Source organism: Dromiciops gliroides, chromosome 2 (genome assembly GCF_019393635.1).
Source record: "Dromiciops gliroides isolate mDroGli1 chromosome 2, mDroGli1.pri, whole genome shotgun sequence".
Taxonomy (NCBI): Eukaryota; Metazoa; Chordata; class Mammalia; order Microbiotheria; family Microbiotheriidae; genus Dromiciops; species Dromiciops gliroides.
This window is the reverse complement of record NC_057862.1, coordinates 343,112,530-343,129,489: the sequence shown is the minus strand read 5'-3', so window position 1 is coordinate 343,129,489 and position 16,960 is coordinate 343,112,530.

Sequence of the window (16,960 nt, the reverse complement as noted above, 5' to 3'; positions counted from 1 at the left end):
GTTATAAATAATTTTTAACTTAATTTTATTTAAAATAGAAAATAAATTTATATTTAATATCTAACATTTAATATAAATATATAGTAAATATATAAATATGAAATAAATAATGTAAATGATATTAAATATAAATATTTAATAAAATATAAATTTTATTTTAAAAATAAGAGGTTTTAACCAGCTTTTTTCTAAGACTGTCCAGATCTAAACGATGACCCTATCCTTCCTGGACAAAATATCCCTCTGTAGTATTTCTGGCAAGTGGTTATATAGCCTCTGCTTGACCTCCAGTGAGAGGGGATTTGTTACATCTTTTTTTTTTTTGGAATAGGTATTTTATTCACCATTTTTGTCATTTCCCAATAATAACCCCTGACTTCTAAATCCCCCTTGATAACAACAAATTATGGTTAAGTAAAACAAAGCCACATATTAGACATATCTGACAACACTTGGCTATTTCTTCACCTTCCCCCCCCCCCCCCCCGCCACAGGGTATGTTCCTAGGCAGCAGAGACTGATCCATTCTTTATCCTTACATCCATACCATCTAAGATTGTGCCTGACACATAGTAGGAGCTGAATGTCTGTTGATTGGCTGGTTGATGTCTCTGCATAGAGGAAGGAGGCATGTCATTGTCAATGCTCTGGAGTCATTGTATCAGTTAGAATTCTGTTGTCTTTTAATACTGTTCTACTCTATTTTCTTTGTCACACACAACACCATAAGGCAGATAAGCTCATTCTACTTTTGGATCTATTTCATTGGTTGAATATTTTTTCCTGTATTAGGCTGAAATCTGCCTCACAGGGGCCAAGCAAGACCATGCTCTTTTACCTGACAATCCTTCAGACACTTGAAATGAGTTATCAAACCCCACTAAATCTCCTCTTCTTCAGGCTAAACACCTCCAGACTCTTGTATGGTATAACTTTCAGTCCTCTCACCAAGTAGTCTTTCCCCTCTAGTGAACATCTTTTCTCCTTTGTCCCCTCCAACCCAGGGACAGCAGTGTATTCCCTTGAGGTTACAGCACCTCCCAGGCTCCTAAGCAAAAATGGATCTACACATTAAAGGAAAGAAGATGTTATTACCCTCAACTCTTTCTCTGGGGTTGACTCTGTTTCACTTCTCTCTCCTCTCCCCTCATCCATCTGGTTGAAGTGGGTTTGCAGAATAGGTTTAGACACACACACACACACACACACACACACACACACACACTCCAGTTTGATTGCTATATTGCTTTCAGAAGGGCACGTGGATAATCAAATAAGATCTCTAAATCACCAGCATGGAAAGATTTAGGGAGATAAAGCCCTGCCTGGTCTGGGCAGGTGTGGCTGTCATTGTCCCTTGCTTTAGACAGATATTGGTCCCTGACCACAGGGTTCCCCTGGGGCGGGTAGAAGGTGGTAGAGGTGAAGGATTTCTAGGAGAAAAAATGAGTTTGGTACAGTGTGCACATACACAGAGGCATGCCCATGCTGGCCCAGGCAGCCCCACCACTAGAAAAAACCTGTTCCCCATGCTGGGACCTAATCCCAGTGGGACAAGTTGGGGCTTTGCCTGCCGGGTAAACGCAGCTAAACCAACTAGTGCATTTTCTGTGGAATACAGATTGTCTAATACACCTCCCCCCTCCCCTCCAATGCTTTCCTCATACACACACCTTCTCATTCTCTAGGGCCTGATTCCTTCTAAGTAAATCCAGACCAGTGAAATTCAGGAAAAGTCCATATAAAATGAGAAGTCCCAGGCATACAAAAATATAACACAGGTAGTGGGCTATAAGTAGAAAGAGCAATAGATTTTCATTCAGAGGAACTGGGTTCAAATTATGACCCTACTACTCCCTACTTGTGTGACCTTTAGCAAGTCATTTAAAACCTCTAGGACTTAATTTCCTCATCTAGAAAATTATGAGATCAGACTAGATGACCTCTCATATCCTAAGCGTCACTCTACCCCTCCCATGTCTCCCCACCTCCAAGATACTGAATAGAAAAGATGCCCATTTTTTCTTAGGTTTATGACTTTATGGGGGGCAGGGCACAGAGTGATGAATTAGATGACCTCTCTGAGTCAGCCAATCAATTAACAAGAATAGGGGGGCAGCTAGGTAGTGCAGTGGATAAAGCACTGGCCCTGGAATCAGGAAGACCTGAGTTCAAATTCAGCCTCAGACACTTGACACTTCCTAGCTTGCCCAAGGGCAAGTCATTTAACCCTCACTGCCCTGCCCCAAAACAAAACAAAACAAAATAAGAATATGTGGCATCCCTATGTTAGGCTCAGTTGGTCCTTTTATTTTGAAAACTATTTGGATTCATCTTCTCAATCCCTTTCAGTTCTAAATCGTATGATCTCATGGTCCCATTGGTTGTTCAGTCATGTCTCACTCTTCATAATTCCCAATGGGGTTTTGTTGGGAGAGATACCAGAATAGTTTGCCAGTTCCTTCTTCAGTAGATTAAGACAAGGAGTTAAGTGACTTGGCCAGGGTAACACAGCTAGTAAGTATCTGAGGCCAGTTTTGAATTCAGATTTCCCTGACTCAAGGCCCAGTACTCTATCCACTGAGTCACCTAACTGCCTCCTTCATGGTCCTAACCAGATGAGAGACTATAGGCTCTCTGTAATATTTGCTGACTTATTGAGGTGCCTGAGACTGCAAAGATTTCTTGACTCTCTAAATGCTGATTATCCAGTTGTAGTGTTACCTAAGCTCTAAGCTTAACTCTTTTAGATGAAGAGTGTGTCTCACAGCAAGGTGGGCCTTCTGTGTTATGAAAAGCATGTCATCCACTCTCAGGGCCTGGCTTAAATGGGGAGAGAATTTGGCTTCCTCTTTCACAAGGTCCTCAGAGGATCCTGGAATCACATGTGCAAATGTCAATCTAACTTTTTTTTTTTTGGTTACAAGCAAACCAGGAACTAATTCTCTGTTTTTACTGAGAATCAAACAAGAGAATAGCAAGAGAAGTTTAGGATAAAGGGAGGAAATTCCTGGCTGGAGAAAGGTAGGAAGGAAGTATGAGACACTAAAATTAATTGAGGGAGAATATGTGGTTAGGGGTGGGGGATGGGACCTCTCTTTCCTGATCATCTTAAAGATCAAGGGAGACATAAATGATTCTGGGCTGGAGTTAAGTACAATATCATCTGGGGATGAACATTATCTCAAAGAAGAAAGGCTGTGCCTGTGGTCTAGGAGGAAATGCTGTTGTGGGAGAGGCATCCTAGAGTAGTAGGGGTGGAATTATAGTGAGAAGCCACACGGAGTAAGATAAATACTGTGGTATAACAAGATTGATCCATTAAGCATTAATTAAGTTCCTACTGTGTGCCTGGCACTGAGTATAAACATGCAAGCTAACCAGACAGGATGTGCTTTCAAGGAGCTAACACTGGGGAAGATGACACACAAAGGAGAATTGGAAAGCCAGGGGAGGGGACATGGTTTGGTTCTGTTTGGGAGGTTAGGTGAAGGCCTGGACATAGGCCAAGTAAGAGAAAAGCTCACTTCTCGGGGCTCAGGCTGGTTCTAGGGGTGGAGAGGCAAGCAAATCCAGTCTCAGACACTGACTAGCTGTGTGACCTTGGGCAAGTCACTTAAACCCTGTTTGTCTCAGTTTCCTTATCTGTAAAATGAGCTGTAGAAGGAAATGACAAACCACTCCAGTATCTCTGCCAAGAAAATCCCAAATGGGGTCACAAAGAATAGGACACAACTGAAAACAATTGAACAATAACCTCTAGGTGCCAGGCACTATACTATGCTAGATGCTGGCCATACAAAGACAAAAATGAAACAGTCTATACCATTAAAGAGCTTGCATTCTAGTGGGAAGGTGATGTCAGATTAAGCACATAGTAGGTGCTTAGTAAATGCTTTATGTACCTATACACTGCAGTTGGTTTTACTATGTGCTGTCTTTCTCACTCCTCCAGGATGTCTCTTCCACACTCCTCTTCCTATGGAGGATAAACAAGGAGAAAGCAATGATGCTGTGGAAAAGCAGGCCAGAGGACCTGGATGTCCTTGAGTTGGTACTTTCCCTTCTCTTGTTTCCAATTTCTGCACTTGTAACATTAGGGTTGTGGACAAGAGGACCTTTTAAGGTCATCTTAAACCTTGTGACCTCTAGGGGGCCTGCAGGCAAGAGGAAAACCTAGAATGATAAAGTGTTTTTTATGGGGAATGTGTTCTGTAAAAGTCAGAATCATAGATTTAGAGCTAAAAGGGAGGGACATTAGAGGCTAAATAGTCCAACCCCTTCATTTTATAGATGAGGAACTGAAGACCAACAAAATTAAATAACTTGGCCATGGTCTTTATCCACTTTGTTGCCTAGCTGCCAGAAAAAGAACAAAAAAGCTCACACAACAAACAAACAAACTCAACAAAAACATGTTACAGTGGATAGAGTACCAGACGTGGAGTCAGGAAGACTCATCTTCCTTATTTCAAATCTGGCCTCAGATACTTACTAGCTGTGTGACCCTGGATGAGTCTCTTCACCCTGTTTACCTCAGTTTCCTCTTCTGTAAAATGCCCTGGAGAAGGAAATGGCAAACCACTCCAGTATTTTTGCCAAGAAAACCTCAAAGGGGGTCGCAAAGAGTTAGACATGATTGAACAACAGCAACAACCTGTGCCTTACATTTTGTTAGACACTGTGTAATTTAAGATTCTAAATGTTCCCTCAGTTTTGGGGGAAACTGACTAAAATCACTGATAAAAATGAGTTTAGGTTTTTAAGGGTTTATTGAAAGGTAGAAAGAGAAAGATTGAGAACAGAATTCCAACAGCATGGCAATCCTATCTTTCCTCAATTTTCCTGTGACTTCCTCTGCCACCACCACCACCACCATAAAGTCAGTAACCAAAAAAGAGAGAGACCTCTCCGCGCAAGCCCTCCTTCCTGTCCCCTCCCAGAAAATGGGAGGCTCCTCAAGTTGATTGGCTGGTAGCCTTGGTGGACAGTACCCATGTACAAACGGTACTTCCTGACGCCTAGGAAAAGCCGCATGGCCTTGCCCTCTGAGGCATTCTACTCATGGTGGAGCTTTCCTATAGTAAGTCTCCAGTAGGTGGCATCATTCCAATCATTACAACACCTTGGGGTGTTGGGGTGGGGATTGGGGAACACTTGAAGAAAAGGGTGATGGTTTCCTTCTTTGTGATCTGGATCTCTCTTATTTCCAACACTGAAAGAGGCGGTAGAGAAATTATTTACAATTCTCTGCTTTTGTCTCATTTAGTTTTTCTTCATAGTTTTTTTTCATCACTTCTACCTCCCCACCCCCACTCCATGTGCACTCACACGCGTGCACACACACACACACACACACACACACACACACACACACACATCATCCTCTATTTTCTCTCTTCTCACCTCCCAGTGACAGAAGAACTTATCCAAATTTTCTGCCTTTGGTGACAGTTTCCTGCTGAGCTCTTTTTGGCAGTGCCAACAGCTGGCAGAGTAGAACACCATGGCAGACTGAGCTCAGCATGGGAGAAGAAGATGGGAACTAATAATCATAGATGTGAAGCTGGAAGGAACATCACAAGTCATCTCATTTAATCTAAGCCTTTCATTTTACACAGGAGGAAAATGAGGTCTAGGGAAGTCAAGTATGGATATAAAAACTTTACCATTTCCCACCTCCACACTCTCCCTGGGTGCTTAAGAAGTATATTCCTCCAGAATCGACCTTTCTCCTAATTTGAACCCTGCTACCTTCTTCTCAGGAGGGTCTTATGGGCCCATTGCCATGTGCAGCTCTTCTACCTGACTGGCTCAGAGGAAAACTTGGTGCTTCTGGTATTTCTACATTTCTGAGATTTTTCCTATAATGGGAAATTGAGGCTCTATGTGCTTTGGTTGACCACCACATTTTTTTGGAGCAGGGCAGATGTGCTGGAGTCTTAGACTAGGCCCCAGGGCTGGACTTCAAAAACCAACTGAGAACAGGTCCCAATTCATGACTAATATTCCTATTCTCCACCTTCATCTTTTTAAACTTCTTCCCCCAGGTATCCAGGACTTACTTTAAAATTGTTCTCTTGGGGCAGTTAGGTGGCACAGTGGATAGAGCACTGGCCCTGGAGTCAGGAGGACCTGAGTTCAAATCTGACCTCAGACACTTAACACTTACTAGCTGTGTGACCCTGGGCAAGTCACTTAACCCCAATTTCCTCACCAAAAATAAATAAATAAATAAAAATAAAATTGTTCTCTTGCTCTCTTTCCCTCAGCACTTCCCGAGGAGGGGCAGCTATCTCTTTGCCTGCATGAAGCCTGCCCTCAGACCACTCATGAAGCCCAAAATCATCAAGAAAAGGACCAAGAAGTTCATTGCCACCAGTCAGACAGATATGTCAAGATCAAGAGAAATTGGCATAAACCAAGAGGCACTGACAATAGTGTGAAGACGATTCAAGGGCCAGATCTTGATGCCCAGTATTGGTTATGGAAGCAATAAGAATACAAAACATGTTACCTAGTAGATTCAGGAAGTTTTTAGTTCATAACATGAAAGAGCTAGAAGTGCTTCTGATGGCCAACAAATCTTACTGTGCTGAAATTGCTCACAATGTTTCCTCAAAGAATCGGAAAGTCATAGTTGAGAAAGCAGCTCAGCTAGCCATCAAGATCACCAATCAAAATGCTAGATTGAGGAGTAAAGAAAATGAGTAAAAAAGATTTGTACGTTTTCATTTGTATTAAATAAACCTTGAACTAGTAAAAAAGTTTTTCTCTCCTCAAAGAGGAAAGAATAATAAGAATATAAACACCATTATAAATGTTTTGCTGTTCAGTTGTGTCTGACTCTTCATGACCCCTTTTGGGGTTTTCTTGGCAAAGATACTGAATTGGTTTGCTTTTTCTAGGTCATTTTACATATGAGGAATCTGAGGCAAACAGGGTTAAGTGACTTGGCCAGGGTCACATAGCTAGTCAATGTCTGAAGCAAGATTTGAACTCAGGTCTTCCTGACTCCAGACCTATCCTCTATTCACTGCACCACCTAGCTGCTCTTTGTGTTAGTTGCTTGCTTAAGAGTGATAAGACCATTTTATGTTAGTTGCTTAATAGTTAGCCCTCCTAGGAGTATTTTCATTTAGCAAAAGCAGGTAAGGGGAGTCAGCTAGGTGGCATAGTGGATAGAGGACCAGCCCTGGAGTCAGGAGGACCTGAGTTCAAATATGACCTCAGACACTTGACACTTACTAGCTGTGTGACCCTGGGCAAGTCACTTAACCCCAATTAGTTCACAAAAGAAAAAAAGAAAAAGAAGGTAAGGGAGAACAGATTGCTTGACAGAAAATAATGAAAGAAAAGATGAAAGACACTCTATATAGTGCCTCCTATGTGTTAAGCATTGTACTAAGCACTTTACAAATATCATCTCATTTGATTCTCACAACAACCCTGTAAGGCAAATACTGTTTTTATGCCCATTTTTCAGTTGGGGAAAGTGAGGCTAACAGGATAAGTGACTTCCCCAGGATCACATAGCTAGATTTGAACTCAGGTCTTTCTGACTCTAGCTGTCCCAGGATGAACTGCTAATGGTGAAACATCAGGAATCAGGAGATGATCATAGGAATTTAGAGCTAGTTGGTATCTTATGGATCATCTTGCTCAACTTTCTCCTTTGATGAAGGAGATAATATCACATCATAGGAGCCTTGGATTTGAAATAAAATGTCATTGCCTGGATACAACTGTACAACAGCAAAGTATGAAAATAGAGTCAGAATTTGGACCCATATTGACTTCAAACCCAATGTTCTTTGCACTACATCCAATTTTTACACTGCTCATAATCCCAATATGTTTAAGGCCATTGCCAATACCCTTCCTATCACATGATTAATGGCTCCAGCGTTTTGTATGTGAAATCAATCCTATTAGGGAGCCTATTTGTTAAATTTGAACCATTGACTGCATACACAGAAGAGATGCTTAGGCTAGACATGCAGAGCAACATTGAGAGCTCCTATCTTTTTCCATCAGTGGTTGGGTTTTGACCCAGGAAAAATGAGAAAGAGTGGTTTGTTCTTGGTGATCAACCATGATCCAGTAGGAAAAATGTAAGTTCTGGAGTCAGAGAGGTCCTGTGTCCAAACCCTACTTCTGATGTTTCCTGTCTGTATGACCTTGGGTGAGTTACAATCTCCCTGGGCTTTCATTCCATGATATGTACAGTGAGTGGGGTGGACTAGATAACCTTTGTTTTTCCTTCCAGTTCACAGGCTATGGGATGCAAGTAGCAAATGCTCCTCAGCATCAGCTCTAATATCCTTTATACACAATTAAACTAAAGGTGTAGTTGTTTCCTGCAAGGGATTTGTAAACAATAGGGTGTTCTGGAAGGTGGCACCAAGGAGGTCTTGAAGCTAAAAGAGACAAAGACAAGGATCAGCACAGGAAAGACAGGCAAGAAGCCTAGAAGGAGCCATTTTAAAGCATGTCACAGACTTCCCCTGGAGGCATTTTATAACATTCCTGAAAGAGATCTCTTTACATCAAATTGATCTCCAACCAGTAAAACACAGGCTCAACCAGATCTGTGTCTGTCTATTTCTCTGTCTCTGTCTCTTGGCTTTGTTTCTCTATCTTTGTCTCTGCCTCTCTTTGTGTGTGTAAAAGAGTGCACGTATATCAAAGGGAGAAAAGAAGGAAACCATAATTAATAGTCTCATAAAAAATGCTCATGGCCAGAACTCAGGAGATGCTCCATTCATTCATTCTTGCACATTTCTTCCAAATAAACTCTCTTTCTGTGAACTCATAATGTGCAAATCTGCATGGCCATCAGGCTTATCAGAACAAATAGCACCCTTAGAGATCAGATTATCAGTGTTAATAATAATAGCACCACATTTCTAAAGCAGTTTAAGGTTTGAAATTTTTGTTTTATCATACTACACCTGTGTCTTTGCAAAATGCTGATTTTTTTTTTTTAGTGAGGCAATTGGGGTTAAGTGACTTGCCCAGGGTCACACAGCTGGTAAGTGTTAAGTGTCTGAGGCTGGATTTGAACTCAGGTACTCCTGACTCCAAGGCCGGTGCTCTATCCACTGTACCACCTAGCTGCCCCCAAAATGCTGATTTTTAAAAATAGTTATATGCACTTTAAATCCTGCTCACTTGATGTATTTTTTCTTCTTACAAAAGAAATTTTATTGATACATTTGATTTTTATACCTCACTAGAATTTTCCCCAGTATTCTTTCCTTTCCCCCTCCCAGGAATCTGTCCCATATAATAAATAATATTTTTAAGGAAAAAGAAAAAAGAGGACAAAAAAAATCTGAAAAAATCAATATGTTAAAAATAGGAAAATATAACACAGTGTTTTACGTCTTGGAACTTGGCACCTGTACAAAGGAGTGAAGTGGGGAATGTCTTCTCATATCTCTTCTTTGGGGCCATGCTTGCTCTTTATAATTTTGCGACATTCAATGTTGATGGTTTTGTGTTTGTTCTTTTCGTTTACATTGCCTTTGTCATTGTGTATGTTCTTATCTTGGTGCTGCTTACTTTGCTTTGCATTAACTCATATAAATCTCCCCACACTTCTCTGTATTCATCATATCTGTCATTTTTTTATAGCTCAGCAATATTCCATTACATTCACATATCACAGTTTGTTCAATCATTCCCTAATTGATGAATATTTATTTTGTTTCCAATTCTTTGCTATCACAAGAAAAAAGGAAAAGTGCAACTATAAATATTTTGGTGTCTCTGAGGGCACTTGAAGGTTTTTTACAAAACTTTGCTCACAACACTTTGAGATGCAAAATGAAAGTGTTATTTATCATTTACATTTTATAGAGGAGAGGGCAGTATGATTCAGGGGAAATAGTGATGGATTCAGAGTGCCTGGGTCCTTATAAATAAACATATATTTGCTATTATTTTATAATATATCATATTATATTATTATATTGTATAAGCTATTTTGTAATAGCTAACATTTACATGGCACTTCAAGATTTACCAAGCACTTTAAAAATATTCTCATTTCATCCTCACAACAACCCTGGGAGGTAGGTGCTGTTGTTATCACCATTTTACAGTTGAGAAAACTGAAGCAAACAGTGGTTAAATTACTTGTCCAGGGTCATACAGCTAAGAATTGAATTCCTCAATTCAGTCCCAGTTTTCTATTCACCTCCCCACCTGGCTGCCAATATGCGTTTTAGACTCGAAGTTTCTGGCTAAGGATACACCTTCTGTAACCTTGGAACCTTCACCAGGGAAAAATGGGAAGTATGTGCCTGTGAACCTGAGTATTATCTTCTTTGTCTATCCTTTTCAAGTGGGAATAAGGGACAAGAAAATCAGCAGTGACCTGATCACTTACACACACTGGTTCACATTTGTGTATCTCTTTAAGGTTTTCAGAACTCTTTACATACACTGTAGTATCTGATCTTTGATATTCTGCCCAGTGACTTAGAATCATGAAGGTATGTACAAATCCATGTTTCTAACCAGTTCATCAAAGCAATGGATGAGCTCAGAGCTTAGTAAGTACCTTCTTTCCTTTAGGTTTCCCAGAATTTAGTGAAAAGGTTGATGAAATGGGAGCGAGCAGGATGGAAACAGTGCATACTACAGTATGAAAAGAGCAGGGAGTCAGGACATGTATGTTCTAATCCCAGCCTTGATGCCAGGATGCCTTTTATAGTCATGGCATCTTGGGGTGCTGTGTTCTAAGCCATTAAATGTTATCAATTTTTTAAGCTGTTATTGTAATGGACCAATTGGGGAGGAAGATGGGAAAGGGATTTGTTAGAAACTGACACCCACCTCCACCCTGTTGTTGGCACAGATGTTATTCTAGGTTGATGTTTCTTTTGTTGACACACCCTTTGGCACCATTCGTTGTTCTGTGATTACACAAGTGGAATTTATGAGTTTGGCTGGCAAATGTCGGACATGCGGGTAGGTTGGGGTTTATCAGAGTTCCATCCAGGGCAGGGAGAAAATAGTCACATCATGAATTCACTTCCCCAAAAAAGACAAGGATGTAATGACATTTGAGATCTTCTGGCAATCTCTTGGTGTCTTGGATAGTCAGAGAACAATGAGGGCAAAGCCTTCGAGTTTGGTGTAGAAAAGATCAGGATCCAAAGGGCACCCTCTTAGGGGACTCTGGAAGAAATGATGGCCTTAGGGCAGGCCATCCAGGCCATTCAAAGAGAGGTAATCTTACTCTTCCAGAATAAGATACTAGTTATTTCCTAGTTCTAGACTTTGGCTTAAGAAACCATGCCATATGAGGATTAACTAAAGGAACCGTGTTTAGCTTGGAAAAAGAAGAGATTGCCCTTGTTGCTCAGTTGTATCCAACTCTTCATGATCCCATTTGGGGGTTTCTTAGCAAAGATACTGGAGTGGTTTGCCATTTCCCTCTCCAGCTCATTTTTGGAAGGAAACTGAGGCAAACAGGGTTAAATGACTTGCCCAAGGTCACCCAGCTAGTGTCTGAGACCAGATTTGACTCAGAAAGTCTTCCTGACTCCAGGCCTGACACTCTATCCACTGCGCCACCTCAATGCCCATAAGAAGAGATTAATGAGGGACCTAATTGCGGTCTTTCTGTGTCTGAATGCCTTATGTTAGAGGCCTTAGATTTAGTCTTCTTTGTCTCATATGGCAGAACTAGGATAGAGATTATTCATCTCCTTGGACCCCTTTGATAGTCTGGTGAAGCCTATAACTCCTCAGAATAATGTTTTTAAATGTATAAAACACAATATTACCAAGATACCATTATTAAAATACTGAAAAAAAATCATGGAGCCCTGAAATCTTGTTGTTGTTGTTGTTTGTCTTTCATTCTCAAAGAGGACCATGACATCAAAGTGATGTCATGACTTGCACTGAACTGGATTTAAGGGAGGGAGGGCTGTGAAAAGTCACCAACCTCACTGTCTCCTCCGGAGGCATCTGGGTCCAGTGGCAAGATATAGATCAGGATGATTGGAGATGGCACCAGATGTTTAAGGTAATTGGGGTTAAGTGATTTGCCCAGGGTCATGTAGCCAGTGTCTGAGGTGAGATTTGAACTCAGGTTCTCTTGATGCTACAGCCAGTGTTCTATCCATTGCCCTCCTGAAATCTATGCATGAACATGTTGGGTATGCATATGTCCCACCTGAACTAGCAGCAGTAACACAGAAGCAAATTTGGGCCACATAAAAGGGAAAACTTCTTAGTAAGTAGAACAATCCCAAAATGGACAGGGCTGCTTTGGGATATACAGTGATCCCTTCCACATCACATCTTTCCCCATTGCAGTTTCACTATATTGCAGGTAGGCATATGAAATAAAATGGGAATTTTGGGAGTTTTGCAGAAGCCACAGATGACACACCAAGGCTGGTAGACAACACAGAAAAGGGCTAGAAACTCAGAAATGCATAAAATATATGTATAGTGTTGTACAATAGAAACCCAAATTTTACAAGATACTGTAAACACTGTATAAAAGAAAAAGAAAAAAAAATATAATTCTTCACTGGTATAAAGAGAGGGCCAAAAAATTTTACTTGGATTTGCCAGGTTGTAGGGGTGTTGTACCCCTAATCCCCATGATGCAGCAGGGATAATTGTAATGTATCCACACCATCATTTGATATCTTTGAAGAGAAGCTGTACAGCCATTTGTCAGGAATGTTGTAAAGGGGATTTCAGTTCACATGTGGGTTAAGATACATGATTTCTTTTAAAAATTTGTTTTATTCTGAACTTAAGAAATGAAAAAACCCATTTCCATAACATAATATAATAATATATAATAAAGTAACTTTCTCTTTTTTCCCTTTTTTCTTCTCTACTCATTCCCATCCTAGAGGTGGCTACCATTAGATATAAATATGTAGGACACACAATTTCTGAGCTCCCTTCAAACTGAGTTTTTTGATACTATGAGTTCCTAGTTGATACTAGGAGGTTTTCATTTTGAAACAACAAATCAGGAGTCTTAGACTCCCATCATGGGAAAGTCAGTGGGAAAGACCCTTGTGGTCTATTGCAAACCCCCCTAAAACCCTAAAGAAAAGTCCAAAAGCAACTCAAATCAGAGGATGCATGATGATGGTCATCCTGATCATGTATGCACATGGCTAGGCTTTGTTATAAGCCAAAGATTTAAGGTTTGTGGGCTTGAGTACTTAGAGTGCCAGAGGTCAGTTAGTACAAAAGATAGGGTGGCCTATTTCAGCTCTACACCAACAAGGCTGTCAACCCAAAAGCTTGCCTCATGGATTCTCAATCACTATAGGTATTCAAAGAGAGGAAGGACAAATGCTTGAAATGGATAAAGCACTGTGGTTTAGGGGAAAGATTTGCTGTGTAACCCTAAGCAAGTCACTTTATTCCTCGATCTCAAAAATTGCAGGACCATGGGGCAGCTAGGTGGCGCAGTGGATAGAGCACCGGCCCTGGAGTCAGGGGTACCTGAGTTCAGGTCCGGCCTTGGACACTTGACACTTACTGGCTGTGTGACCCTGGGCAAGTCACTTAACCCCCATTGCCTCACTAAAAAAAAAAAATGCAGGACCAGATTAGCTGTTAATGTTTAGCTTTGACAAATAGGATGCTACAGAGCATGGTTAGAAGATGAGCTGGTTCGTCCTAACTGTGCCAACAGCAATACCTGACACAATCAAACCAAGGAGATGGGTAGGTTGCTTGCAAGTAGGAATGCTGATGAAAATGGAGATAACCCATTCTATTTTCTGAAACACATGTTCTTTCCAACACAAGAACCCTGACATGTACCAAAGAATGTTCTTTCTTTCCAATGTATCGTGAACTTGTTTATCAATAGAACTAGTTAGGTGTTGGGGGGGTATAGTAGATAGAGTACCAGATGTAGACTCAGGAAAGCTTGTGTTGAAATCCCACCTCAGATACTAGCTTTTTAACCTTGAAGATAGATATCCATTTAGCCAACTTTAGCCTCAGTTTCCTCATTTGTAAAAGGGAATAAAAGTAACTGAAATACCTACTGTGTGACCTTAGTCAAGTCATTTAACTTCCCAGGACCTTAGTTTTCTCATTTGTAAAATGGGGGTTTTGTACACTGTGGCCTGTGAGGATCTTTCCAATTCCAGCAGTATGAGGCTATGAGCCTATGGGGGGTGATGAGGATCCAATGAGCTTTGCAAACCTTAAAATGTTATAAAATTATTAATGCTATAGGAATCTGAGAATCCCTGGAACCCAGCTCCAAAGCATACAGTACCTGATTACTCAGGAAGATGAGGACAGGCTGTTGGGAAGAGGGGCATCACCTCCTCTATGCATAATTATGATTTGTAGAGGGATCCACACCAGGCCTGGGTTCCTTTCACCTTTTTTTTTAGGGGGACACATGCTCGGAAGACCCAAGTACAAGAGACCAGGCCAGCCTTAAATTGTCAAACAATTTAAGAACTTACGAGCTCAACTGTCCAGGTCTCTGTGCCCAGGAACTGCCCTGCCGGAAACAAGCAGAGTAATAAATGTTTTAAAAATCAAGTAATAAAAATTTTAAAAAAAAGATTTGAAATCCAGCCCAAGTGCTAGCTCTTGAAAGGGGTTGTTTGTCTTAATTGATGCTTGACAATTAAACAGGTTATACTGGAAACGCTGATGTTGCTCAGACCTGAGCCAGCTCTCCTTTGGCCTCCCCCGCCTCCCATCTCCCAAATCAGAGAAATAACAGGAAGGAACATGTTGCCAGATGGTCGAACACTGCAGAAAGGCCTACATTGGCCACTTCCAGATAGCAGGTGAATCCATGGTCCCCATTTGAGCACTGACATTTGGAGTGATGGGGGTAAGGGACAGGATTAGAATCAGGATAAAAAGTTGTTGGGGGTGGGCTAAGAGTAGGATTGGGGTTAGGAGATTAGGCTGAAGAAAGAGGATTACAGTTAAGGGTTGGGGTTAAGGTAGTGGGGTTAGGGTAAGATAGGGTAAAGAGTAGGTATAGGGATTTGTTGTTGTTGTTGTCCAGTTGTTTTACTCCTGTCCAACTCTTTGTGACCCAATTTGAGGTTTTCTTGGCAAAGATCCTGGAGAGATTTCCCATTTCCTTCTCTAACTCGTTTTATAAATGAAGAAACTGAGGCAAACAATGTTAAGTGACTTGACCAGGGCCACACAACAAATAAGTGTCTGAGGTCAGATTTGAACTCATGAAGATGAGTCTTCCTGACTCCAGCCCAAGCACTCTATCCACTGTGCCACAGGCTACAATTGATTAAGATTAGAACAAAAGGAGGGTGCAGCTAGGTGGCACCAGCCCTGGATTTAGGAGGACCTGAGTTCAAATTCAGCCTCAGACACTTGACACTAGATGTATGACTGTGGGCAAGTCACTTAACCCTCATTGCCCCGAAAACAAAACAACAACAACAAAAAGATTAGAATAAGGGGTTAGAGTTAGGATTATGGTGTGAGTTAGGGCTTGAGTAAGGTAAAGTGGAAAGTGCATTGAACCTGAAGTCACAGGACCCGAGTTTGAGAGCAATCACTATCATTTAATATTTGTGGGACCTTTGGCAGCCTCTATAGGCGTCAGTTTTTTAATCTCTAAAATGAATTAATTGGATCAGATGACTTCCAAGTCCCCTTCTGGCTCTAGATCTGAAAACTATGATTCTAAAGAGTTGTGACTAAAGGGCAGTTTAGAATCAGAAGTATGTTTTGCACTCTCCCTCCTTTTTTCTCTGAGATCCAGTTTTTCCCTGTTGAAACATCTATACCTAGTCTCATCAAATCATCATACCTTTGGTGCCTTGGCATTTTGGGGGTGGGGAAGGTGGGTAATGTCCATTTGGAATCCCCAGACACTTCTTTTTTTTTTTTTTTTTTGGTGAGGCAATTGGGGTTAAGTGACTTGCCCAGGGTCACACAGCTAGTATGTGTCAAGTGTCTGAGGTCATATTTGAACTCAGGTCCTCCTGAATCCAGGGCCGGTGCTCTATCCACTGCGCCATCTAGTTACCCCTCCCCCAGACACTTCTGACCCTATAAGTCCTATGCTAGACATAGACCCCCTTCAGGAGTTGATAGGAAATATTTTCTCCAGTCAGAAGGCATTATAAATGTCTCACTATCAAAGTCAGGCACCATGCTTAACGCCAGGATGGACTGAATAATGGACAGCAGGTCATGTCTGTTGAGAAGCAACAGGAAGCTCATCAGTGTGGGCTAGGAAAACTGAGGGAGGGGCAGTAACGGTAGATGGAGCTGAGAGCCTGGAAGCCAAGCGAAAGAGGAGGGAGGGGAGGGGAATGAAAGGAACCAGAAAGGAGCAACGGGGGAGGTAGGTGCAGGCTGCTCCCTATGTTTGCAGTAAACAAATGGCGGGTGGCTGAGCAGAGCGCTAGCCCTCCTAGGGAGGAGGGAACTCTATGGATGGAAACTGCAGTCTCCCCCACCCTCCTGGATGATTAAACTGGAGAGGTCAGGTTTGGGATACGTGTCAGGGAGATCTCTCAATCATCTTGCTTCTAGCCCTTGTTTTGTAGTCATAGCCTCCTGCAGGCCTATTGTAAACTGAAGGAAACCTGGCCCCCTTCCAGAGCTCTCTGCAGCCCCTGCGATTTTTGCTGGACACAGCCCAGCCTTGAATGTTCCCTCTCAACCAGTGGTTACTTCTCTTGTGAAAGGAAACAACTAGGAATAACAGAGAAATTCCTTGTCTGGTATTCATACCATCAGTGTTCTGTTCTAGGATCTATCCCCTAACTAGTTTGATACTGGGCGAGTCAACACCTTTCTCAGTCTTGGGTTCCATATTTATTTTTTCTGACAATGGAGCTGACTGGTTGGAGCTAGCAAGGTGAACCATGGTCCTGGATTTACAGGCTTCTTTGTAAAGAGGGAAGGAAAGGATATAGAAGGTAGGGAGTGCTGGAAGCAG